This window comes from Lissotriton vulgaris, chromosome 1_1 (genome assembly GCF_964263255.1).
Source record: "Lissotriton vulgaris chromosome 1_1, aLisVul1.2, whole genome shotgun sequence".
NCBI classification, from domain to species: domain Eukaryota; kingdom Metazoa; phylum Chordata; class Amphibia; order Caudata; family Salamandridae; genus Lissotriton; species Lissotriton vulgaris.
Window position 1 is genome coordinate 1,526,727,134 of NC_141685.1, and position 26,800 is coordinate 1,526,753,933.

Here is a 26,800-nt window from a genome sequence, read left to right on the forward strand (position 1 = left end):
ATTCAATGTCACAACAGCATAAGCAGTAGTCACATCACCATTCGGCAATTTAAAACATGACCCATCCACATACAGAGTGCCCTCTGGGTCTTCCAATGGGGTGTTTTTAAGGTCCACACGACCTTTTGTCTCCTCCTCTGTCCGCAAGTAACAGTCATGTTCTGCTACTTCATCTGACTCTGCACTAATTGGTAACAAAGTTGCCGGATTTAGGACATTACAACGTTTTATCTGAATATGGCTTGCCAAAAGCGTCAATTCGTACCCAGACAACCTTGCACTCGTCAAGTGCTGAGTTTTCGTTCGATTCAAAAGAGTATCGACTGCATGCGGAACCATCACCGTAAGCATATTATCCATGACCAATCCTGCTGATTGTCGGATAGAGACCGCAGCTGCCGCAGTTGCTCTCAAACAACTCGGCAATGCTCTAGCTACTGGGTCTAAGGTCGAGGAAAAATATGCACATGGACGTTGCTTACCACCAAAAGGTTGCGTTAAGACACTCAAAGCACAACCTTCCCTCTCGTGAACATATAACGTGAACGGTTTGCTGTAATCAGGAGTACCTAACACAGGAGCCGAACACAATGAATCACGTAATTCAGAAAAACTCTTCTGACATTCTTCCGTCCATGGTAAAGGAGTAGAAACATCCTTGCACGTAAGAGCCACCAGTGGTTTCGCTAGCAATGAAAAATTAGGAATCCACTGCCTGCAGTACGACGTGATACCTAGAAAGGCACGCACATCTCTCTGGGTTTGTGGCACAGCCATTCGCGCAATCGCTGCAATTCTCTCTGGGGTCAATCTCCTTCCCTCCTTTGACAATAAGTGACCTAGATAGGTTACTTCTTGACAACAATATTGGAGTTTAGAAGGTGACACCTTGTGATTTAACTCACAGAGATGTTGCAGCAACGATACCGTAGCAATTTTGCAAATGTCCTGAGTATCAGCAGCCACCAATAAGTCGTCGACATATTGGATTAAAGCCGCACCAACCGGCAACCTAAACGCATCCAGTTGACCCTTCAAAGCTTGACTGTAAATCGATGGACTTTCACAGTAGCCCTGAGGAGCGCGTTTGAAGCGGAAGCTACGTCCACCAAGAGAGAAACCGAAAAGGTCCCTGCTCTCTTCGGCAATCGGGATGCTGAAAAACGCATTTTTCAAATCAATCACCGAGAACCACGAAGCAGTAGCTGGAATCAGAGTCAGTAGCGCCGTGATGTCAGGCACAACAGGGAATTGAGGAACCACAATTTTATTTACCTCCCGTAAATCGATAACAAAACGATAAACAGGCGGTTTGGTAGGATCAGTACGTTTAAGAATGGGCAGTACAGGGCTGTTGCACACGTTTCCCCGAGTCTCCTCAATAACATCTTTCTCGATCAAATCATAGATGATCGCTAACAAAGCTCGTTCACCATCAAGGGAGATACGGTATTGGGGAATACGTGGCAATCGCACATTGGATTTCAACTGAACAACATAAGGGGAGATATCAAGTAGGCCCACATCATTTGGACCCGTCGCCCACAAAGACGCAGGAAGAGAATCCAATTCCGGTGGAAGCTTATCGAGAGACAAATACATGGGAGAGACTACTCTCTCCCCGAACGTAAGCTTTACACCCGCAGGAGAACAATACAAAGTTGCATACAAACGTTTAAGCAAATCCAGACCCAAAAGATTTTCACCACAACCCGAGGTTAAAATCAACGGAGCTTCGAGCTCACGAGGCCCAATTTTAAGGGGCAAAGGGCATGAAACTGGATTGCTAACGGGGGCGCCAGAGAATCCAACGGAAACATTTGTTAAGCCAGACAAAGGTGCGCCAGGGAGTTTCGAATGCATGATAGAACTTTTCGCTGCACCAGTGTCCAACAGAAAAGGCTCAACGACGCCCGATGTAGCAACTGCGACGTAAGGCCCTCTCTGATCAACCGGAACTGATACCACTCCCTCTCCTTGTCTTTGGCTGTCCTAGTAATTACTATCGTCAGTTCCCTGATCGACGTAATAATCGTCTACATTGTACTGCGCAGATCGTCCTTGTGATGATCCACGTTGATCGAAACAGTTATTAGAATTAGATGAATTGTCAGAACGGTCGTTCTGAGCACCACGACCTCTACCACGTGATGCGGGCTGTGAACCACCACGGCCTCCCCTAGATGAATTACCACCACTACGGTCATTTAAAGCAGGACAATTGAATTTAATGTGTCCCTCCTGTCTACAATAAGCACATTGATTGTACCCTAACGAAGATCTTTGGAAAGAGGAATCATTACGCGGCTGCGATCGATTCGATTGCGACTGTGGTCTATTCTGTTGAGACGCATTCTGATTAGAACGCGGCGGATATGCTTGTTGCAACAACACTTTAGTTTTCAGCTCTTTCGTCTTTTTATCAGCACGGTCAGTTTCCTCTTTTTCTCTATTTTCGTAATATTGTGCCGTAGCCAATATCTGAGCTGAGGTAGAAACGGCCCACGCACTTTCTGAATTCTTCAATTTATTGCACAAGTCGGGCAATAAGTTCGATACGAATTTATCCACAAACAACCGTTGTCCACCCTCGGTACCCATATCCTGTCCACTATGATCAACGAATGTTTCCTCAAACCTCGTAAAGAAGTCTGAAACACTCTCATCCTTCTTCTGCTTACAGGCTGACAACTTATCCCAATTCACCCTCATAGCTGGCATGAGCGTTTTCATTAATGTAATGATTCGCTGGGGAAGAAGTTCAATCAACTGATCGGGTTTAGTAGCAGCCACTTGTCCAGCGTCTGCCGCTGTAATAGCAGCCCAATCACCACCTAATTCATTTGCGTGATCTTGGTGACGAATCTTAGCCCATACCGGTTGCGGTACGACATTGCCAAACAACATGTCGATATCGGCAAGATTCATTATCGTAGCGTCTACGAGCTGCGATAATTCCTTATAATACCCTGCAGGATTTTTGCGAGGATCGGGTAAAGTTTGTTTCACCTGAAGCACTTCCGATCGTTTCCATGGGAGGTGTATCCACACTCTCTGGAAATGCGCCGGAACTGGAGCATTAGCATTAGTATTATCAGCGGGTACCCAAACCGGCGGAACTTCACGCATAGGATATTGGCCAGACTCATCTTGTTTTTCAATGTCCTCAACGAACAATGCATGAGGAATAGGAGCGGGACGAAAAGATAGTAACCGCTCAATAGCACGTCGGACATTAGTGTCGACTATCAGTCCAGTTGCGAACTGAAGCCGAAGTTCAGACAGGGCGTACAGCACCTCGTCAGGCGCAAAGGCCACTATCTGATCATGTAAGAACTTGCACATTTCATCAAACACATATCTCTGAGTAGGTATGTTGAATTGATCAAACGTTTCGAAGACAACACGAGGTGGATTTCTAACAGGGTTTACTATCCAACCCATCGCCATATTGCATAGCGCAACACGTTCTCTATTAGCAGGAAGCTGGCTACGTCTCTGAGGACCATCAGAACCAGCAGACCCAAAAACAGGTCCAAGCGACTGAAAGAAGTTTGGCACACTAGGAGAGTTACGGTTACGAGTAGAGGGACAAGAATAAGACACAGGACTAACAAGAGAAGGAGTAGAGACATTAGCAACAACAGGGGTTAACAACACAGGAGCAGTAGTGCGAGCAGGAGTATGTGGAAGCGGAGGAGCAGTAGGAATAGAAACAGACAAAGGAGCAGGAACAGGCGGAAGAGCGGGTGCAGGTTGAGGAACTGGTGGAGGAATAACAGGTGGAAGAACAGGTACGGCAGGGACCACAGGAGCTGCGATACCCTGTACGTACGGAGGTGGCGACTTCATAAGATAGGACATTAAAGAATCCTCAACTGCCTCTTCCTTCTTATCCGACTCCGTAGGCAAAGCAGGATAGCATTTATCTATGGACATACGCTGTAGCCTCTCAAACACTTCCTTATCCTTATCCTCCTTATCACGCTGAAACTGCTCAGCTTTCTTCACTATGGTAGCAACATTATCTCGCTCACTACGTTTATTCTGTCTGATCTCTTTCTGTCGGGCTTCTTTGCGCCACAACCGAAAGGCATCAAACATGGCCGGCCTAGATTTGCGTTCGAACAACTTTATTTCTAGATTATCTAAGATCGACGCTTCGAAGCTACCGTGAGGTGGCCAACGAAGATCGCCGTCTTTCTTTGTATATTTTATCCAATAATCGTTAAAAGCAATCGGGCCTAGCCCATGCTTGCTATATAAGTCATAAGTAGGAGTTCCAACCGGAGGTATCGGACACGAGTCCTCCAGCAGGGAATCCGCACCACAAGGTCTAAAACAACTGAACAAAGTACTGCGACCAGGCATCTTGCACGCTAGCCGAGTTTCACAAACTTCAAGGGTTACGGGATTTACCAAGTCCCAGCAAGAACAAAACCCTCGGTCTTTGGCGGCTGCAGTCGTCAAACAAATACAACAACAACAAAGTACGCTAGCAAAGTGTCACCGACAAAAAACACTCACACAGCGTGAACAACAAAAACACTAGTGTTTATAACAAAGACACTCGCTAAAGTGTCTACAACCAAGAACTCTGGGAGCGACCCACAAATACTTAACTCAAAGAACAATGGCGTCCTCAGGAAGGCCCGTCAATCGTCTCGCTATACCAAGGTCTACGCCAGGCGCCAAAACAGGTCTACAGTCAGGGCAGCAGTCCGTCGCAGCCGTTAGGAGGCGGGAATCTTCGCGGGAAAAGTCTTCGGGCCACTTATTTCGACAACAGGATCGATGAAGCGGGGTGCACCTTCCCTCGGAGATTTCACACGAAGTTCCTCACGATCGTCGGGCTTGGACCGGTACCACTGATGCAGCCCCACGTTGGGCGCCAACTGAAGGACTGGGTTCTTTTGGACCCAGCGGTGCCAGGGCACAACACCTGAAACCTTCGTGGGTAACCTGCTCCGGCGTACAAGTCACAGAGACACGGGACACTTCCTTCGGCGTCAAAGAGTCAAGGTTTATTTACTGCAGGGAACACAGAAGTCACAGGAAATACATCGAGTGTAGTTCGGGGAGACTGCTTCAAATTGGTTTTGTGGATCGCTCCTTTTATACAGTTTTTACCCATACGATAACATGAGACACAATAGTTTACAACCTGGTTCCCACATGTCGCTCTCAGAGGGGTCGCTTTGGTCACTTTGAAACACATAAGGTCCGGAACATAAGTGCGGAAACATTTAGCGGTTCCCAACTGTAAAAACCCATCTTCCTACCATTAGCAAATTCCAATCAGCAATAAAGTAGATCGAAATAGAAACGAAGACAGGTGCAGAGGAAGACGGAGACAGTGGGGAGATCGGAAAGGGTGTGAAAGGGGGAGGTAACGAGAAGCACGAGATACAGGCATCAAAGGGACGTGCCTAATGAGATGCACGGCTGAGACAATAAGTCCGTGCGGCAAGATGAGCCTCGAGCGGCGCCATCTGCCTTACAGTAGCAACCCCCTCATCATAAAGACACTTTCAAAGAACATGTGTCTTCCGCAAATATCTTGGGAGTCCCAGGGTCGCGAAGCGGACAGCGTCCGTTCGCTGACTACTTGAGGGCAAGAGACAAAATGGATGCCGTATCTAAGATGGAACCCGTGGGTACAGATGAGAAACCCACATAACAAACGAACGGTTTAAGTTAGCACAGCGAAACTGCGCACACTTACTAAACTCGTCATTTGCGGTTCATAGATACTAGACTCGACCATATTCGTACGAGTCGAAAACACCACTTACAATTGTCACGGAACCTCAGTAGGGGAGTGTCCGCTCCATAAGCAAAAATCCTGGTCTTGGATGGCATTATTTCGGGTTGTGGGCGTAGTTTGTTAAATTGTTGCAAACCCATTACATTTATGGTAGTGCCAGTTTCAATTATGGCCTTAACTTCATTTCCCGCCATTTGTACAATGCACGTGGGCTGTGGCCATCGTCGCCGTTTGAGCTCTCGTGCGAACGAAACGATGTACGCTTCCTCATCCTCAGACTCTGAGTCGTCGTACACCGTGGGTAGGTGGTTCTGTGCCCTGGCTGGTGTTGCTTCTTCCAACGACAGTTGACAGACGGCTTTTGTGGGCACCCGTGACCTCCGGAACGGTTTTGACGTGTTTCTTTTGTGGCACACTGAGGCAAAATGATTTGGTATCCCGCAGTTCACGCAGGTCTTTCCTTGAGCCGGGCAGTCTTTGGCCCCGTGATGTTCATGTCCACAATACCCACATCGCGTTCATGGTGGGTCTCCAATATTCCCTTTGCGGTGGTCCCCATGGTTGGGGTCGTACTGGGGCCACTTTGATGGCCTCTGCTTTGACCTGTGGTTGATGTAGTGCCTGTTCCATGGCAGAGGCCCTGACGCTTGAGATTTCATGAGATCTAGCAAGGATTAAGATGTCCTCTAGCGTTATACCTGGCTTGCGTAGGATCGCCCCTCTCAACGTTTTTTCCCGGCATCCCTGGATGATCTGCCATCTTATGGCCTTTGGTTGGTCTTCATCGGTGGAGCTGGCCAGCTCCCTGACACGGGCATGGAATTGGTCCATCATCTCGCCTTCCCTTTGACGCGCTTGACCCAGTTTGAAGACCTCAAAGTCTACGTTCAGTTGGGGGTCAAAATGGCCATTCAGAGCGGCGACCGCAGCGTCATAATCATCTCCTGTATTGGGCAGGTGTTTGAACAGTCTGAATATTTCATCGCCCGCGTAGTGTAGTAGAAGCGACCGCTTCACCGCTTTATCTGTTTCCCTCGTGACGATAAAATAATTTTCCAACCTTTCTAGCCATATTTTCCATCTAGGGGAAGCCGTAGACGGGTCTGCCGCCTCGCTAAATGGTGGAAGCACCCCTGTCGCGGCATGCTGGAAAGGGATATGGATAACTGGCACCGGTGCGTCTTCCTCCGTCATGGTGGTGCTACCGCAGGGGTCACCAGTGAGTCTCTCCTGACTGTTTTCCCCTCCCTGCGCAGGCTCTGCGACGTCGCGTGGCTCACCTCAGCGTCGTCGCGGTGGTTGTAGTCCTCGGGGCGCCTCGTGATGAGCACGCTGCATGGCACGTTCCTCCCCCGGTGAGGATGAGTTCGATGAGCACACGGGCGTGGCGCGCTGGTCTCACAGCTACACTGCCGCTGGTCACAGTGGGGGTTCTCAGGGGTGTGGCAGGCACGTCCTCCGCCGAAGTCCTCTGTCCCCAGGCACTGAGGAAGTCTCTCTCTGGCAGTTCGAGGCCTCACACGCGCAATGCGTGAGAAAAACAGGGTGCCGGGCCGATCCGCGCCTCACGCGCAATGCGTGGGAAACGGCAGGCAGTTGCAGAAAGCGGGCCGGCTCCGCGCCCGGCAATGCGCTTGATCCCCCTCGATGCAGGGGGGTCCTCTGACCCAGGTGGCCTCCTCACAGTGCTCCAGGGGGGTGGAATGGCCCGAAGCAAAGGCCCAGACAGGTGCACAGGCCCCAGCGTGGCCAAGTGCAGAAGGCCGCAGAAGCGCGGTAGGCACCGCGGGATGGAGCGGACCTGCTCCGAGGTGGCACGGGTGTGCGAGCGAGGGCTGGGCCCCCTCCGCTCATCTCCAGAGTTCTGCCCTGACCTTTTGGAACGGCCAGAGGCCTAAGGGGATGGTACCCTTGCGCGGGGCTGGCAGCGCCGCAGCAGCAAAGACACACCGACACAGTGTCACTGTCGGAAGTGACGTGCTCGAGCGCGCGCACTCCTTTTATTGTATGCCGCAGGCTACGCCTTGCCTGAGGATGCATGGGTGCGTGTACGTGAGGAAAACTAGACCGCTAATAGACACTACATCGGGGACGTCACAGTAAAATTCTCTTGACTTCCTCCTTGCCGGGCTTGGGGGGTGTCATGCTGGCTCCTCTTCACTTCTGTGTCCTCATTCTTTGGCGGAGACTTGGTTCGGTGCCTCTTTTCTGTTGAATGGTTGTCGGGCCCGGTGTGGAGCCTGAGCCGCGCCTCCTGGGTTGCCGGGCACATCAGGGGCGTGGCCGTTCCAGTGTTGCTTCTTCAGCGGTCCTCAGGGACTGGGGCACTTCCTAGACTGGCCATTGCCTGACTTGAACGATCTTGGGAGAGGAAGTCAGGCATTGCGGTGCTGTGCAGCTGTGACCCTGGTGAGTGCCGGCCTGCTTGTGAGTACAAACAAACACTGGGGAAGGCTTGGGCCCTGTCCCTGACCGGCCTGGACCACTCTAATACAATAAACAAAACAAGGGCTGGGCAGTTAACGTTTTGTGAAGTAATGCACAACCTAGTATAAACAATTGCTAGGCTGGACAACGATTAGTGTTGAGTCACTTTTTGTATTTTATAAAAGTTTATGAGCAGAATTTTTTGAGCATCAAAAGATACACCACAACATTTGCAAAGGTTCACAAAAACATTGAATACACCAAAAACAACAAATCAAATCAAATATACAACACATAAACAATTGTGATAAACATTAAGTATGGACAACTGTACAATGCCTCAACTAAATCTATCATTGAGGCACCAATCCTGAATGAAAATTGTACTAGTGGACTAACAGGTGAAATACTAGCCTACTTGTTTCAACCACCACAGAATACACAGTGAATTTGTTCACACGGTGCTGTAAATAGGAGACACACAAAGACTAAACAGAAGTGTAGAAGTGTGTGGAGTTTTATTCCTATTACGCCCAATTTATTTGGTATCTTGGTGGTACTTGACGTCGACGCGTTTCGAACCCAATGATGATTAACGGGTTCTCCTCAGGACATGGACGGGGGGGTCGTTGTCACTGTGAATTAATTAAAAAAGGGGGGTATCAATGATAAACTATCTGACATCCACTCCTCACTGAATCACGAACACTCTAAAAATATAAAGGTACCTTCTTTCCGGGGGGTTGGGTCACTCCCTTTAGGGTAGATGGTAAACAAACCTCGGTTACACTCAGTCCATTAAAGACCGTCTGTGCTGCACTATTAGATTTTAAAATTGACACATACCTCAATGTTGGAAACACTCGTAAATGGTGGGGGTGCCGGCGCACCTAAGTAATACTGTGTACAAGTTAGACCGCCTGAAAGAAGTAAGAAGACTTCTTAATACCGCCCTAAACATTTCTGCATTGGATGTAAAATTTATAAGGCGTGTGGGATCCTACCTTCGTTTTTCGGCTTGTGGGTCTTTGCTACGCGCGTAAGAAAAGGGGCAACCGCCGCGCTGCTTAGACAGCTGGAAAAACATAGAACGGGCGTTTTAGAAGATTGTCATTATACGCCCGCTCGCTGCAGACAAGATTATACAGGGAACTTACTTTTCTGAAGATGAACTGGAGCGCTGCGACCGGCACCCGAACGATTCTGAGAAACAACTCGGAGCCTTGGGGGCGTGTCTGCATGTATTTACCTTCGGCCAAATCCTGGTGTATCTTGGGATATGTAGTTCGGCTTTACTAGCAAGTATCAAGAACACCCCAGGGGCAGGTGGGGACCCGGACGTCCGTCTGGCACAAAAAGAGGCCTACCTCATTTTAAGATTCAATACTGCCATGTCTGGACTGAACGATCTAAATGAATTCAGCAACCTGTAAACAGTTTGTCCGTGGCGATTGTCTGCTTTCGCTTGTTGCAGCTCATGTGTCCGCAGTGCACATCTCCCAACAGTGCGAGGGAACAAGTTCCTTATTGCATACACATTCCTAGTAGAGACCCTTTCTGCACTCTATTCACGTATCCTTCTTGTAAAGCCGAACTACATATCCCAAGATACACCAGGATTTGGCCGAAGGTAAATACATGCAGACACGCCCCCAAGGCTCCGAGTTGTTTCTCAGAATCGTTCGGGTGCCGGTCGCAGCGCTCCAGTTCATCTTCAGAAAAGTAAGTTCCCTGTATAATCTTGTCTGCAGAGAGCGGGCGTATAATGACAATCTTCTAAAACGCCCGTTCTATGTTTTTCCAGCTGTCTAAGCAGCGCGGCGGTTGCCGCTTTTCTTACGCGCGTACCAAAGACCCACAAGCCGAAAAACGAAGGTAGGATCCCACACGCCTTATAAATTTTACATCCAATGCAGAAATGTTTAGGACGGTATTAAGAAGTCTTCTTACTTCTTTCAGGCGGTCTAACTTGTACACAGTATTACTTAGGTGCGCCGGCACCCCCACCATTTATGAGTGTTTCCAACATTGAGGTATGTGTCAATTTTAAAATCTAATAGTGCAGCACAGACGGTCTTTAATGGACTGAGTGTAACCGAGGTTTGTTTACCATCTACCCTACAGGGAGTGACCCAACCCCCCGGAAAGAAGGTACCTTTATATTTTTAGAGTGTTTGTGATTCAGTGAGGAGTGGATGTCAGATAGCTTATCATTGATACCCCCCTTTTTTTAATTAATTCACAGTGACAACGACCCCCCAGTCCATGTCCTGAGGAGAATCCGTTAATCGTCATTGGGTTCGAAACGCGTCAATGTCAAGTACCACCAAGATACCAAATAACTAGGGCGTAATAGGAATAAAACTCCACACACTTCTACACTTCTGTTTAGTCTTTGTGTGTCTCCCATTTACAGCACTGTGTGACAAATTCACTGTGTATTCTGTGGTGGTTGAAATAAGTAGGCTAGTATTTCACCTGTTAGTCCACTTGTACAATTTTCATTCAGGATTGGTGCCTCAATGATAGATTTAGTTGAGGCATTGTACAGTTGTCCATACTTAATGTTTATCACAATTGTTATGTGAACCACCGCCAAGCTCCAGAAGAGACTCCAGCGGATCCAGAACACCTCAGCCAGACTCATCCTCGACATCCCACGAAACAGACACATCTCCGGACACCTGAGAGACCTGCACTGGCTCCCCGTCAACAAAAGAATCACCTTCCGGCTCCTCACCCACGCACACAAAGCCCTACACGACCAAGGCCCGAGCTACCTCAACAACCGAATCAACTTCTACGCTCCCAAACGCCACCTCCGATCAGCCAGCCACGCCCTCGCCGCCGTCCCACGCATCCGTAGAGCGACAACAGGAGGAAGGTCCTTCTTCTACCTGGCCGCCAAGACCTGGAACTCCCTCCCGGCCGACCTGCGCCTGACCCAAGACCACCTCTCCTTCAGGAAGAACCTCAAGACCTGGCTGTTCGAGCAGTAACGGCACCCCCCCCCCCTAAGCGCCTTGAGACCCTACGGGTAGGTAGTGCGCTCTATAAATGTCTTTGATTGATTGATTGATTGTATATTTGATTTGATTTGTTGTTTTTGGTGTATTCAATGTTTTTGTGAACCTTTGCAAATGTTGTGGTGTATCTTTTGATGCTCAAAAAATTCTGCTCATAATCTTTTATAAAATACAAAAAGTGACTCAACACTAATCGTTGTCCAGCCTAGCAATTGTTTATACTAGGTTGTGCATTACTTCACAAAACGTTAACTGCCCGGCCCTTGTTTTGTTTACTGCTTGTGAGTACAGCACTGCGGCTTTTCTTCATTTTTTTCTTCATTTTTCTTCATTTTTCTTCATTTACGGTCAGCCTCATGGTTTATGGGTATGAATGTGGGTTCCTAGGCTTATGTTTGACTTTTTTGTCTGGCTGCTGTGCTTCTTTGTTGGTGTCGCCTGTACTCCTTCCATGCGTCTGCTTTTGTTTTTCCATGTGCCTTGCTTATCATACAGTGGATCTCCAGTGTTGGCTGAGGACTGTGCCAAGTTATTTGTGTTAACTTGCTGGCCAGAATGTGCTGTTTTTTCCTCCCTGATCATTTTCCTGCTGCCAGGCCCTGTGATCATGGGAAAACATTCACAGAAGAGCAGGCATGTGGAGCTTTCCCCCTCTTCCTTTTCTGGGTCTTCTTTCTCGCCCTCTCCTGCGCGCTCCAAATGGCGTAAGGAGGGTAATGATGGCAGACTTAAACGTTTAATTAAGGGGACCTTGCTGAGGATGGGTTGCGCTTTCTCATTCTTCTGCTTCGGAGGACGAGTGGATGGGGGGGGGGGTGAGGAACATAAGGGCAAATATGTAGACAAGGATTTGTTGCAGGATTTTTTGTAACATGTCAAATCCAATATGGGGTGTCCTTGTGATGATGCTCCCAGAACTTCAGGGGGTTCCTTTCTTCACCAGTTTCAGAGCTCTGCTACAGTGGACGTCCTGGTCCATCCATACATCCAAGAGGTTATTCAACGGGAGTGGAAGGAACCTGACCACATTTCGCTTTCCCGGTTCATCGCCAAGCACTACCCTCTCCAGGATATGGCCAAGGACTTGCCTTATTCCATTCTTATCGATTCTTTTGTGGCCAGTCTGGTGGGTCATATATATCATTGGCTGACAGTGATCTGGGATCCTGGTGGAGTTCCTGTCTGATGTTTCCTTCAACGTGGTGAGATCAGCAGCCCTTTCTGGGGGGGCTTGTGTGACGGTTCACCGCAATTTGGCTCTGAAGGACCAGAAGACGGACTTTGTCCAGAGATCCTCGACCCTCCATGATGTTTGAAAAGGAGTTGGAAGGAAACTGCATCGTCTTTTTAAAGAAAAGAAGCATTCCTCCTCGTTAATCAATCATCCTCTGTGGCAGTTTCTTCTAAACCCAAGTCCTTCTTCCATCCCCCCTCTAGGAAGCAGTTTTCTTGTGGCTGTGGGAGGTTTTCTTATGCTAAAGGTCGGGACAAGAAGGCTAAGTCTTCTCCTGCGAAGCCTCATTCCTGACTATCTTGTGGCAGGCGCTGGATTCTTGGTCGGAGGTCAGTTTTGCAACTTTCTCCCAGCCTGAGTGCAGTCCTGTTCAGATTTGTGGGTCCTGGACATTGTGAGACTGGGTATCTCATCGATTTTTTTGGAGCCTCCTCCGGACTCTGGGGTTGTCCAATTCATTCCCTGGCCGTCATATCCTACCATGAAATCGAAGCTGTGTCTGGAGATCCAGGCTCTTTTGGACAAGGGGGCTGTTCAGGAGGTTCCTCCTTTGGAGCGGGGGATGGGGGTTTTACGTAATTTTACTGGTGCCCACGGTGACAGGGAGTTTCCAGCTTGTCCTGCATTTGAAGGCCTTGAAAAAATTTGTGTTGCATCTACCATTCAAGATGAAGACTCTCCAAGTTATTCCCCTGGTTCTACCGGGTCATTTCATGGGCACCCTTGATCTTCAGGATGCTTATTATCATGTCCCTGTTCACCCAAATTCTCGCTGGTTCCTGAAGCTTTATCTTCAGGGGAAGCAATATAAGTTTCAGGTTCTACCCTACGGCCTGAGGTCAGCCCCCTGGGTGTTCACCAAGATGGTGGCACAGTTGGTGGCTTCATTCCATCCTCCGGGTGTCCTGATTTACCCTAACTTGGACATTTTGCTGCTCCATGCTCCTTCCAGGGTTCTATTGTTGCAGGATCAGGAGTTGGTGTGTTCAGCATTGGGGGCCCATGGGTTTCTGCTAAATCCCTCCAAGTGGCAGCTTGTGCCTTCCAGGATTTGACGTTCAAATGGGCAAGTTTCCACACCGATCTGAATTGGGTTTTACTACCTGTGTCTTGGGCAGTGACCTTGTGTTCCCTTGCTCGTTGTTTTCTGGAGGGGTGTTCATCCCCAGTCTGTCTCTAGTTGTGGCTATTGGGTCTTATGGCAGCGACAGTGTTGACGGTGCCTTGGGCATGGTTTCCTCTGCGGCCTGTTTGCTCGTTCCTGTTGCCTCTGTGGGATCCATTGTCTCGCCATTTGTCCATCTTGGTCCCGGTGTCTCTGTTGATCCTCCCTGCTCTGCGCTGGTGTACGGTGTTGGACAATCCCGCCTGGGGTCTGCCTCTGCAGCCCTCTCCTCCAGTAGTTTTCACAACAGATGCCAGTGCTGTAGGATGCTGGTTGATGTTGGGGTAGGATACCCTTCAGAGTCGGTTCCTTCTGGAGGCTCAAAGTTCTTCGAATTGGGGTGAGTTGGTAGCCCTGTACAGGGTTGTCACAGGGTTCTGGGATCAGTTGTTGAATTGCAATTTGCTGGTTCATTCAGACAACATGGTGATGGTGGCCTACCTGAATCACCAGGGGGAATCAGGTCCAAGTCCCTGAATGCAGTGGTGTCCCTATTGTTTTGCTGGGTGGAGGGGCACCTCTTGTCTCTGACAGCTGTTCATATCCAGGGGGTGGACAAATGGGTAGAGGATGTCCTCAGTCAGTATTTTCTTCCCGGAGTTAGCTCTGACTCACGTGGGCTTTTGTCTGGTGTGCGAGAAGTTTGGGCTTCCATTTCTTGACCTCTTTGCTTCCCGGCTCAATGTTCAGCTTCCCCGCTTCTGCTCCCGGATCCCTCAGGCAGCGGCTTGGGGGGGTGGATGCTCTGACCATTCCTTGGCTGTTTCACCTGCTGTATGCCTTTCCGCCCCTTGCTCTGATCTCTCGGTTTCTGTCTCATCTGGTGGTGAAGGAGCGGGCGGTGGTGGTGGTTGTTCCCTTCTGGCTCGCCGATCTTGGTTTCCAGCTCTGAGATTGCTGGTTGTTCCGGGTCTGTGGTTTTTACCATTCCCTCCATCTCCCTTGTGGTCTTCTCCGATGTTGTCCATCCGGCTGCTTCGTCTGTCAGTCTGGAAGTTGAGAGGCAGGGGTGGAAGAATCTAGGTATCCCCAAGAATTTAGCTTTGGCCATTTAGCAGTCCCGGGAAGCCTTCTACTCTCAAGTCCTACGGTCGTCATTGGGGTAATTTCCAGGCTTGGTATCAAGTTCTGACGTTGTCTCCTCTGGTTTGTCCCTTGCCTGATGTCCTTCAATTTCTCTGGGAGGGATTTGAGAAAGGGTTGCCTGTCTCCTCTTTGCGAGCTCAGTGGGCTGCAACAGGGATTTATCTGATGTTGCCGTCCTTGTCCTGCCTGTGGTGCGGTCTCCTGTTCCTCTTTGGGACCTCCCTTTGGTGTTGAAAGCATTGGTGGCTGCCCCTTTTGAACTTTGGATGACGTTGATCTGAAGTTTGTTACTTTAAAAGTTGTTTTTTTGGTCACCTTTACTTCGGCCAGGCACCTTCGAGAGTTGGGAGCTTTGATGGCTCGGGTGCCTTTTCTGTCTTTTTCTGATGATGGGGAGATCCTGCATTTGGATTCTTCCATTGTTCCCAAAGTTGCTTCTCAATTCCATCGCTCCCAAGAACTGATCCTGCCTGCTTTGTGTGCGGAGCAGGTGGAGGGTGATGATCTTCATTGGGTGTCCCTGTCTGAGATCTGTAGAGTAGCCACATGGGCTTCTGCTAATACCTTTGTTAGGCAGTATCGCATTCAGAATGTTGTGAGCGATGATGCTAATTTTGGTCCAGGGGTTCTTCAGGCTGTGTGCTACTGGTTTTCCTTTTTTTCAGTTCTGTGTTTCAATATCTCACTGGGTTAGCTGTTTGATCTGTGTCCCGGTGGTTTGTTGCGCGATGATAGCTGTTTGCTGTTTAGGTATTCTCACTTGTTACTGTGAGGGGGACGAGGACAAAGGGACCCGGAGTAATGAACATTACCGGTAAGTGATAGGACAATACTCTTTGACTCTCTCCCACTGCAGGGAGTCGAATTTTTTAAAATGTAGAAGGGGACCTAAAACCTGGTCCTGCCTTTACTGGAAACCTCTCTGCTCCACTACCATACACAACCGGTGCTTACATTTCTCACTACGGCCTTGACGCCCAGTTGATGATTTGCACACACTTCCTAAAAATAAATACAAAAGTATAAATAAATTCCAACAAATGCTTTGTTTCTGCCCTTTTCTCATAATTTGTTGCCAAATTGTGGGGTTGTAACTCTCCATGTGGAGAGCTAGCCCGGCAAAGAAGTGAAGTTTACACTCAAGTTCTGAAAGTGTGGAAGCATTCCGAAAGCTCACAGCAATTATTATTTTTCATTGCAATTTTTTTTTGCTTATGCCTCCACAATGTCAATGGCAAAGCGACTGCAGAAGCATATCCCACCTCTGCAATGCTGCTGCAGCCTTTAACTGGGCATTGATGATTAATGTTTTGGGGAAAACCGTTCTCATGAGCAAGCCCTTCCCAAACAATGAGCTGTTTTTCGTACAGTTTGTAGGCTCATGTTTGCAGCATATTCCAGGAGGTGAAATGTTTACTGAACACTGGGCCCGATTCACAGAACTAACTTACAATAAAATCCTAAACGTACTACTCATGGTATTCACAGAATGCACTTATGACAGTCCTAAGTTTACGTCCGCACTCAGGCCGGAATTTCCGCACCCTGGAGAGGAAGCTCCACACCCGGACTGGAATTTCCACCATCAGGCCGGAATCTCCACTTCCAGGCCAGAATACCCACAATGCATCAGATGTAGTCCATTAACACCAGATTGTGGGTATTCTAGCCCGGAAGAGGATATTCCAGTCCGATGGTGGAAATTCCTCTCTGGGTTTGGAGCTTCTACTCTGGGTGTGGAGCTTACACTCCGTGTGCGGAAATTACGGTCCGAGTGTGGACGTAAACTTAGGACAGTCGTAACTGCATTCTGTGAATATCATGAGTAGTACGTTTAGAATTTTGTCGTAAGTTAGTTCTGTGAATCGGGCCCATTGTTCCCTTCTTCATCACCTGAGACTATATCTGCTGGTTCAGTCAGTGATGACATTCAGAGCTTCCCACGCTCTGGAGTTTCTTGAATACAAGTTCATTTGGGATCAAGCGCCTGTTCATTGCCATCATGGGTATATTTTGAGTGGACTCTTTGATTGATTGATATAAAACCCAAGGGCAGTGAAAAATTGTTACAAGAGTATACTTGTGGTGAGACACCAAATATGCCTGCTATTCACTCAGATTAGTTCTGGCCACTGCTCCATTGTCCCAGTCCAATATTTCAATATTTCATAGGCTAATAGACCGGGCGCACTGTATAACTTCATCTAGGTACTTTTGTACCATCTTCTGACTATCTTGACATCAGTGGATGAGTTTATTGTAATTGTCCTGTTGTCAAGACTGTAATTTTAATAAATAATCCCAGGGTAGGTTTTTCCCATTGGATAATAAAGAATACAAATTGGAAGATTCGGGGCAATTGATATGCCTGTTATGATGGGTGAAGAATATCTGAAATGTCTCTTTCATGTGCAAGATCAGAGCCTGGCACTTCTAATTTATTAATTCGGCTGGATTTTCAGGAAAAGCTTGGGATAAAAATACATCTGAGGTGGTCATATAGGTTATGGACTTATTGAACCTTCTTTAAAAAGATGCCCTATTCCCATTTTCAAGAATTATTTGATTGTGGTTCTAAGAGCAGATTTTTCAAAGACGATTGTATTGCTATTTATATGAAGAGCACAGCAAGAAACATTTCAGGATATGTTTCAGGCCTATTTCCTCAATCCTATTTGACATCCCCAATTTCAAGGCAAACTTTGAACAGATATCTATGCTTTGGCGTGCAGGTTCCCTTTGCTGAGGCAATTCAGCCAGACTGGTAAAATACTCCATTCACCGTCAGTTGTTTTAGACTGTGGGAGAAAGGTGAAAGACATATCCCACTTATTATCCTTATACACTGCCCCCTTAATGGATACAATACACTTCTTTGCCCTAATTAAAGGAAGCAGGGATGGCATAGGCCTTGGATAGTATGCATCTTCTGTTTATGGGAACTATCTTAAATCTATGTGCAGAAATAGCGAAAGATTGGGATATTAAGATGAATTTGTGAGAGGAAGGCTGCATTGATTGTGTTTGGTTTTCTAAATGCTATCCTTTTAATTGTTGTTCTCTTTGACTTACACGCATCAATAATTGTGTTCTACTTCAGTGCAAATGTTAAGGCAGATGCAGCTCCACATTTTTTGGGGGTATTTGTTTTTAAGAAGTGTGTAATGGGTTTTATTCCTCAGAATACAAATGACATACCGGAACTTGATTTTAAACGTGTTTTCTGTTTAATTCCCCTACCCGGCACGTGGCCTACATTATACAACGCATGAAAACAGCAAATTAAGGGCAACTAAAAAAGGTATAAAACCACCTTAATTTTTTTCAAAAACATCAGAGACATCTCCATGGTAAATGTAACATGCATAAGTTATGACTGCGGATTTGGAAACTTTGGGAGATGCCAAGACTAACTTACATTTACGTGACGATATTTTATGAATATTTTCACATTTTTTAAGTTAGACGAAGTGCTGTGAATGTGGCCTGCACTCCCTCTCACATTTTTTGCATGTCGTCTTCATGTTCTGAATGTTTTGGTTAGTGATCAAAACAAATTGATTGTCGGGGCACAGAGCTGGCAAAAATATCTTAATTCTGGTCAGGTTTTGATGTAAAGACGACCACGAAACAACTTTCTGTGGATATCAAATCATTCTCACTCTGAACATGCCTACCACCACATATCAGTCAAGCAATTTTTTTCCTTGTGTTTTTATTGTTAAATTATCTTCATTTGCATTGATTGTACATTCGTTGTTTCATAATACTCAAGCGTTTGCTAGAAAATCTGCACTTATTAGTTTGAAGTGTCGTGCTAACTATATTGCTGTGATTTCCATTGCTCACAAGTAGATTATTTTCAATACACTTATCGTTAGTCCCCAGTTGCTATGGATTCATAAATGCACATTACTTTTCATTTCAAGTGCACACAGAATGCCTTGAACTTTGTATGACAGAGTAATCACAACCAGAGGCTAGGAAGTGTAGACAACAGTCGTTTATGTCAATATTGCTTCAGTTACTTTGTCTCTGTGGAACTGAAAACACGCCGTTCCCAAGCTGTTGTTTTTGTTGAAAGATAAGTCTCACGCTTTGCCTTTCAGGGCAGGAAGCTGAAATGACTGCATTTGAAGATTTAAGGGGCACGGCAGTTATGAAGAAACAGAAGAGCAGACTGACTGTCTTTACTCCTTCCTCCCTCTTTATTTCAAGGAGTAGAACTCCAGGGCAAGGGTTCTGCCTCACATAAAGTGAAGAAAGAAAATGTTCATTTAGGAACGTGTCTGTCACCATTTTGGGGTGATTGATGTCTTAAATAGTTGAAGAGCAGGAGCAGTGGTAGTTCACCTCCTTGACCATTGTAAGGGGATGTTTGTTACTGGATCTTTAAAGACTGCTTTTAACTTGGACTGTAGCAGCAATTGTTGGTATCTCTAAAGTAAACAGAAGAACAAAGAAAATGTCATAACACAAAGTAAAACAACAACAACAAAAACGGGACTAGAGACACCACACAACACATGCAACAAAATAGTCAAATCAGAATGCAGTAGGAGAACCACAGAATAGCACAACAGTAGGACAAATACAATGCAGCAGAAAACATAGATAGCACAAGAAACAGCACAGCACATCTACACCACAAAAGAATGCATCACAAACATTCTAGTTTCACTTTATCACTTTCCCGGATCTGCTTTCACAGATGCCGCCCGTAAAGGGGGCCTCGAGGGCCGTCGCCATAACAGACGCCAGAGCCCGGCAAGGAGTCAGTTTCAACCGCTTGGAAGCACCCGGGGCAATAGGAGCACTTCCTTTGCGCCAAGCTCACACCAGAGAGGTGCCTAGTCACCTGGCCAATGGGGGCAGAGGGGCAGGTGATTTTTGAACCCCCCAATCATGGAGTAGCAGCGGTAACAGCCTGGGGGGATATGAGGCACTGCTCCCCACATTTCAGCTCACTGTTACGTTGTGGAGCTGGGGCGAGACGCCAAAGGTTTTCCAAAGACCCACCCACACCTATGCAGCAGCAATGTCGCAGTGCTGGCGGATAAGAGGGGTACATTTGGTTGGTTATGGAGGCACACTGACAGGGCAGTGTGTAGAAAGAGGGCCACTCCCTTTGGGATGCCTTATGGCAGGGTGATTACGCCTGACAAAAGGGGATAGCAAATGGAGACTCGCAGTCCATACCACACCAGACGGCAAGGCACAAAAAGAGACTAGCAAGGTAGCGAGTTGGGGCCTAACTCCGGGAAGAGGCCACCCATCACACGCTTGCAAGGAAGTAGATATGCCTGCCAAACAGCAGAATGACAAACTGCCAAGGCGATTTATGACTCTCAGGTATACAAATGAGTTATGACTAACAAGTGATTGATGACCAACAGATGATTTATGACCCAAATGATTTGCGATGCCCAAATCATTTATGACCTGTGATTTCATGATGATCCACTAAATTATTTATGGCACTCAATGGCATGATAATTCGTGATCATGATTTATGACCCTGGCCACAGAATGTATGTCCAGGGGATTACAAACTGAGTATGGTTATAGGGGTAATAAAATTGCGGTCAATAAGGACCACAATCTACCTGTTGGCTGACCTTTGGTGGTTCACATATAAGAAAGTTTGCAGGCGGTCCTGGAATGGGCACAGTGCATATGTTATTGTAATACAGAGGTAAAAGCTGTTTACACCAAGCACTGCCTTACTAGCCACCAACCACATGTGTGGGCGCGGAGTTCTGTGATGCTCCCAGGGTGTCTCATGTGTACACTCTGCTTATTGTCTGCATGCACAGAGCATGAGACAGTGAACGGCGTGTTAAATCATATCTCTCTCTCCTTGGCTGCATTGAACAGACCTATTAAAAAGCACCATATGTTCTCTGTTTTCTTTAAGCAGTGCTCATTATAAAACATTTTGTGTAATGCGTTGGGTATGTGCATCACTGTAATGAGCCGCTGGAATGTTATCATATTTTAAATGCAGAGCTGGAAGAGTTCAGACAGCAGTTGTTGTCCTTGAAAAGGATGATGCAAATTCGAGTCATTTTCTTATCAGAGCTCATTACCGTAGTTCAGCTCCTCAATTATGCCTCATTGTCTTGAGACTCTTTAAGCTTAAACAAGTTTCAAGTCTGCGTCTTCGCACCAGGCACCCTGTAAGTGCTGGAAATTCCAAGATGCACAGCCACTTCGAGGAGCTTAAAGAGACATGGCAGGCTGCTGAGAGCTTGTGCACGCTGCCCTGAGTACCACAGAAGTGTTCTTACTGGACAGTGGGCATACTGACACAGACGCCATGGCACACCTGCCTGGTGCTAGCAGTAGAAGGGCAGTGGCAAGGCCATTTTCACACGCAGCCTGCTTTATAAACAGCATTGTAGGTTTAGCTTCATGAATGCCTGTTGTGGTATTCACATGCCAAGGTCTCAATCATGACATGAGAATAAGGGACAATGAGAATTGCAAGGGGAATTGCTGGATTTGCAATTGATTGATCTACTAAAGTCAATTGAGTGAACCTTCTACGAATTATAATTTTTAGGGCATCTGGGCTCGTATTTTAGATAGGGTGCGCTGTCCCGGTATGTGCCATGGTGCGCCTTTAAACAGGACACAAACAGGGATATTGCACCCTCTTACAATTAAGTTGCTGCCCTTGGGGCCGCCGCAAACCCGCCCCTTCGCTGGGAGCAGCTCATTCATGTTAATACAGAGTGGCTGAGTGATAGCCACCGTTTGAGGCAGGCATTCTGTCTGCACTTTAAAGAGAGGAGAGGCATCCCTTAGCTGGCAGCTGCAGTGAGTGACTGCTCTAACCTTCAAGGGGATGTTTGCGGGGGTCTAGAGGGCCTCCTTTCCCTAGTCCATAAGGCTGGTTTAAGGAGGCACACTGTTACTGCACCACCTTTTTGTGGTGCACTGTCTGTCTGCACCTGCGTCCATAATGTGGAGCAGGCGCCGAGGCAAGTTTAGTCAACCTTTTACATGAGGCCACACCTCCATGCAAATGAGGAAACACCCTCTGAAGATAGCGCTGGTTCTACATGTGCGACAGCATTATCAGTACTATGGAAATGGCTTCACAAGTATCTACAGACCCTACTGTAATACCATAGTGTCCGGAAGGCACTTAAGCAGGCATACATTCCCGTTTTGCCCCTGGGGCACTATGTGTTAATCAGCCCCTGATGTGCCTATTGGTGCGCCATTAGAAAGAAGCCCAGTTTTATCAGAAATCGTTCAAGGGAGAGCGTGATCTGCATGACCAAATTTCAGTAATCTCATATTTGGGCATGTGATTGTAATAAAAGTATGCGCTACACTCTTTTTGGCCGGATGAATAAAGGTGAACTTACACTTCTGTGTAAGTTTACTCTTTTTTAGGATTCACAAACTATAGTTTAACAGTAACTTTACGACTTTGCACATAAAAAGATAGGAAATGCCTAGCTTCTTGTATGCAGTTTTCCACCCCAACTACGGAGTCTCCGCAGTCATAAAATTAGTATTATAGCATATTTTGTGAATATTGAAAAAGACTAAACTAACACAAAAATGTAAATGTACCTTTGTGGATCAGACCCATACTGCCTGCACACATGTGTAACAAACAATAAAGTGATTGGAGGAATGCTTATATTGATCTCAGCCATTGTTGAATATTCAAAGTCTCTTTCAAGCCCAATGTTTTTCATCCTCTGTATATAAATGCTAAACATTGACCTGCCATATTCAAATCAGTCTTGGCCCTTCTCTGGTAGGAACATTCAAGCCCAACCTCCTAGCCCAGCCTCCCACCTCCCCCACCCGGGCAGCAAAACAGGCAAAACAGCCAATTTAAAGAAAGCACTCACAGGTAATATAAATACTCCCCTTGTTTCTTCAAACATCAGGGCAGTATTTCTTAGACAGTCCAAATCATATTTTTGTTTGTTCTGTTACTTGTAGAACTGTGTTTAGAATATGGAAAATAGATGTCCCTGAATGCAGAGATAATAATCAGCATTCCCTGAGCAATTCACCTCTGGCATGGGATAACATGAAGATCTCCCCGTCTGCCAAATTCTATATGTTATTTGGGACAGCTTAACCTAGTCCTGGCTTTTATAGCCAAATGCACATTTGTTTCTGAGACCTGTAATTTCACCTTTTACATTGCATGTATAATCTCCAAGCTTGATTGAATGTATCATATGTTCCTTGACCACGTGAGCGTTTGTACCAATTTGCCCGCACCATTCGCTGACCTTCTGCACACAGCATGTGCCCCTTAGCGTGCTTCATTATGCGTCCCAATTAGAGGTTGGTCTGCACCCTTGCTGTGCATAACTGTGTGCTCCTATTTTGCCCTCAGAGTTGTTCTACCAAACTCTACATTGCCTGGTGTTCCTCTAATGCACTACTACCGATGCTTCCCTAAAATGGAAGGTAGATTGTTGCTATGAGGTGCCACACTAATTCTTCTTTAGAGTACATCTCCTTATGTTCACCATATGTGCAATACCCTGTGCTTCTCACATGTGCATCCCAGTTGTTAGACCTGGCATCCTTGGCCTGGTTTCCCCCTGACTTTTGCCTTCCGACCTCCCGTTTTTGCTGGCCTTAGGAATCTGAGCACATTACCACTGTAAACAATGGCAAATTGCATGTGCTCTTTATTTAAAACATGGTAACATTGGTTTATCCACAATTGGTATATTTGATTTACTTGTAAAGTGCCCTCAATGTGCCCAGGGACTGCAAATCAAATGCAACTAGTGGTCCTGCAGTAGTGCCTGTGCCGCCAACTGAAGTAGCCCTGTGCTTTAGGCCTGCCACTGCAGAGCCTGAGTGTTCAGTTTTAACCTGCCATTTTGACCTGGCAACATAACCTACATACCATGCCCAACCCTTCCTTTTAATTACATATAGGTGCCCCCTAAGTTAGACCCTGGATAGCTCATGGGCAGGGTGCAGTGTATTTTAAAAGTAGGACATGCACGTTTACATTTTACATATCCTGGTAGTGAAACACTCCTAAAATCGTTTTTCACTACTGCAAGGCCTGTGTCTCCCATAGGATAACATCATGATTGCCTTATTACATTTTGTAAATGTAATTTCCAATTGGGAAAAGCATGGAACCCTCCCCCACCCCCCACCCTAAATTTGGTGTCTATGGAATCACAACCTAAAAACACAACTCATGGATTTTTAAATTGCAATTCTGAAAATTAAAGTTTTTTAGAAAGTTGGCATGTTCTTACTGTAACCATTTGGTGCCTTCTGCCTGTCACTGGAATACATGTCTGGGGTGGGTGACAGCTGGCTACCTGCATTCCCTCTAGACAGCCACACCAAATGTAGGGTGGGTGTGACTGAGTGGCCATCTGCAAGATGATGGCTCATTCTGAGGAGGGTGGGAGAGAGGAGCCTAATCCCCTGTAAGGGCTCTGTCCTGCCCCCACACAAAGGGTTGCATGGCATACCCCCTTTAGTGAGTCTGGAGACAGGGCAGCAAAGGCATGCTCTTGAGCAATTGAAAGGCATCTCTTTGAAGTCTCCCTAATTCAAATGCCCAACTGGGTATAAGTACTGGACCTCAGACACCACCAAATTGGAACACTTCTGGATCTAAGGACATTCTATTAAGAAGAAGGACTGCTGTGCTGCCAGTAGGGACTGCCATTTCGCTGAACTGTTTTGCTGTGTTGGTCTGCTACCTGCTGCTTCTTGCCTGGGAGTGAGAAGGACTGGACCTGCAGCTCTACATCCCAGAACCAAAGTATCTCCATGGTCTTGTTGGCTTGCCTCCTATTTCTGAAGACTCAGGGATATCAAAGACTTCACTCTGCAACATGAAGCCAGCACCTGGACTTTGTCTACTGTGAGCCCTGCTCTGCCAAGTAAAGCCAATCCAGTCCAAGGCCCTTGGAAGTGAGTTTTCAGTGCTGCAACCCAGAAAATCCAATTGGATCTGGCGCATTTCCTTTGACACCAATGCATCACTGCTGCTGCACGAACCGCAGGCACCACATCGCTGACAACACATTGCATCAGCCGCTGTTTCCAACACATCTGTGCCCTTGCGCAGATCGACACAAACACATTTCTTTGCACTGCATGCATCTGATATAGTCCAAAGGTTCCACGACAACACAGCGCCCCAATGTTTATTGCACCTTCACAAAATATGATTTAATAGTAATTTTATGACTCTTGACGTATCCTCAACTTTGATCAGCTCAGCTCAGAATCAATCCATTGCTCCATCTGCAAGATCAACAGCGACGCATCCCCTCCCTTGCTCCATGCATTGTCATTGGCATCGACGGATACAAGGTACTGTTCAGCGGGCCAAGGTTGGTCCCTGAGTTCGACCGTGCTCCATCGTGGTCGGCCTGAACTTTTGTATTTTCGCCGATCAAGCGCGACCAGGTAGCCTTGGTTGATATTATTTGTTTCTAAGCACTAATAAACAGTTTATTCTTTAAAAATCCAAATCTTGACTTCTAGTAAGCCAATAGGGATGTTCTTTGTGTGCCTGTGTGTCATTTGTTGCATATACTTGTATTGCAAAACAGTGCTATACAGAAGTAATATCCCACATACCTGCTTACACACATTGTCATCACAAAAATAGACACAGTAATACATTGTAGGGTATTGTAGTATGTATTATGGAGTTATACACATTTCTATGTCCTGCATGCAATGAGCAATGGAAAACGTGTGTGGGTCATACTCATGCAAATCCCCAGGTGCCAGTCTTTTGTTGCAAACTTTCAAGGATTTCACAAAATGTTCCCCAATGGGGATTTGTGAGCTCCCACATGGTGTCAATAGGATGGCCTGGAATCATCACTGGGCAGGACAAGAGAGAACTGGAATGCTTTGTCCCACCAGTCCTTGCTGTTATTGCTTAGTGAAAAGAGAAATGGTACATCAGCAGCCACTTGATTCCCTCATCATGGCTCACTTCCCCAGTGCCTTTGCACCCTCTTGTATGTAGGCCTTTATTATCAGGGCTTTCTTCCTGCCTCCTTGTGGGTGTGTGATTGGGAATTCTGCTCATTGGCCTTTCTTTCAACCTCCTACTGTATGGTTACAGGTTGCAAAGAGCAATGTCCTCCCCTTCCGAAACCCTCTGTAAAACATCAGCATTGCCATTCAGTTGTTTTTATGTTCCTCACTTTATTAGGGTGCTAGTCCAATGTGAGGCTTTGTGGATTGTCATCCTTACCACTCTGCCAGCTTTCCATGCAGGTTTCCATGCTGGTTTGCTACTGGGGATTTGCCTCATCACTGTTACTGCTAGGACTACTGTCAAGATTGACATTCCCAAACCTTGTATCTCCCTCCAACACTCGGAATGCCAGCATTGCTGAAGTGCTACAACTATGCATCAGCATGGCCGCATATCACCTACTCAGCCCATCATCAGTCAGTCCTAAAGCTGCAATGGATCCTAGACCTCTGGTGGAGCCAACACAGGAGGGGGCTCCCCTTTGAAATTTTGATGGGAAAAACACTGGCAATGATGTAAGCTAGAGGCTCCCTAGCTGAGGCTCCTGGTGGAGAAGTCTACGGTGACTTCATGATGGCACCATCTTGAATATTCCCAGCATGATGTGCAGGAGGGTTGGAATATGGGTGAAGGGGTGATGTGGCATGTTAAGATTGGCCACGGATGCCTAGCTTCGAGAACTCTCCACCCCTATGTAAAAGCTCTTGCACAAGTGAGAGTTGTTGTTGTTTTTGGAGTTAGAAACTGGAATTGGACAGCAGCAGCAGATATGGACAACTGGAAGAACAAGCCCCCTGACGCCCTAAGGACTCTGACTGATGTTGACATTAGGACCAGTGGGCCTCTCCAGAGCCAGGGTAGCTGGCTTCCCTAAAATCCCTAAGGAACAATTGTGAGAAGATCTGACCTTCTGTGCCCCTTCAAGACGAGAGGGGCACCGGAGAACAAGAAATGGTGGAACCAGCTCCCTGCAAGGTGTGCCATATTAAAGGCCAGAAGTCCTGTGCACCAAAAGCAAAATGAGCCAAGATGATGCAAATCACCCAACGGGGACTGAGATATGGTC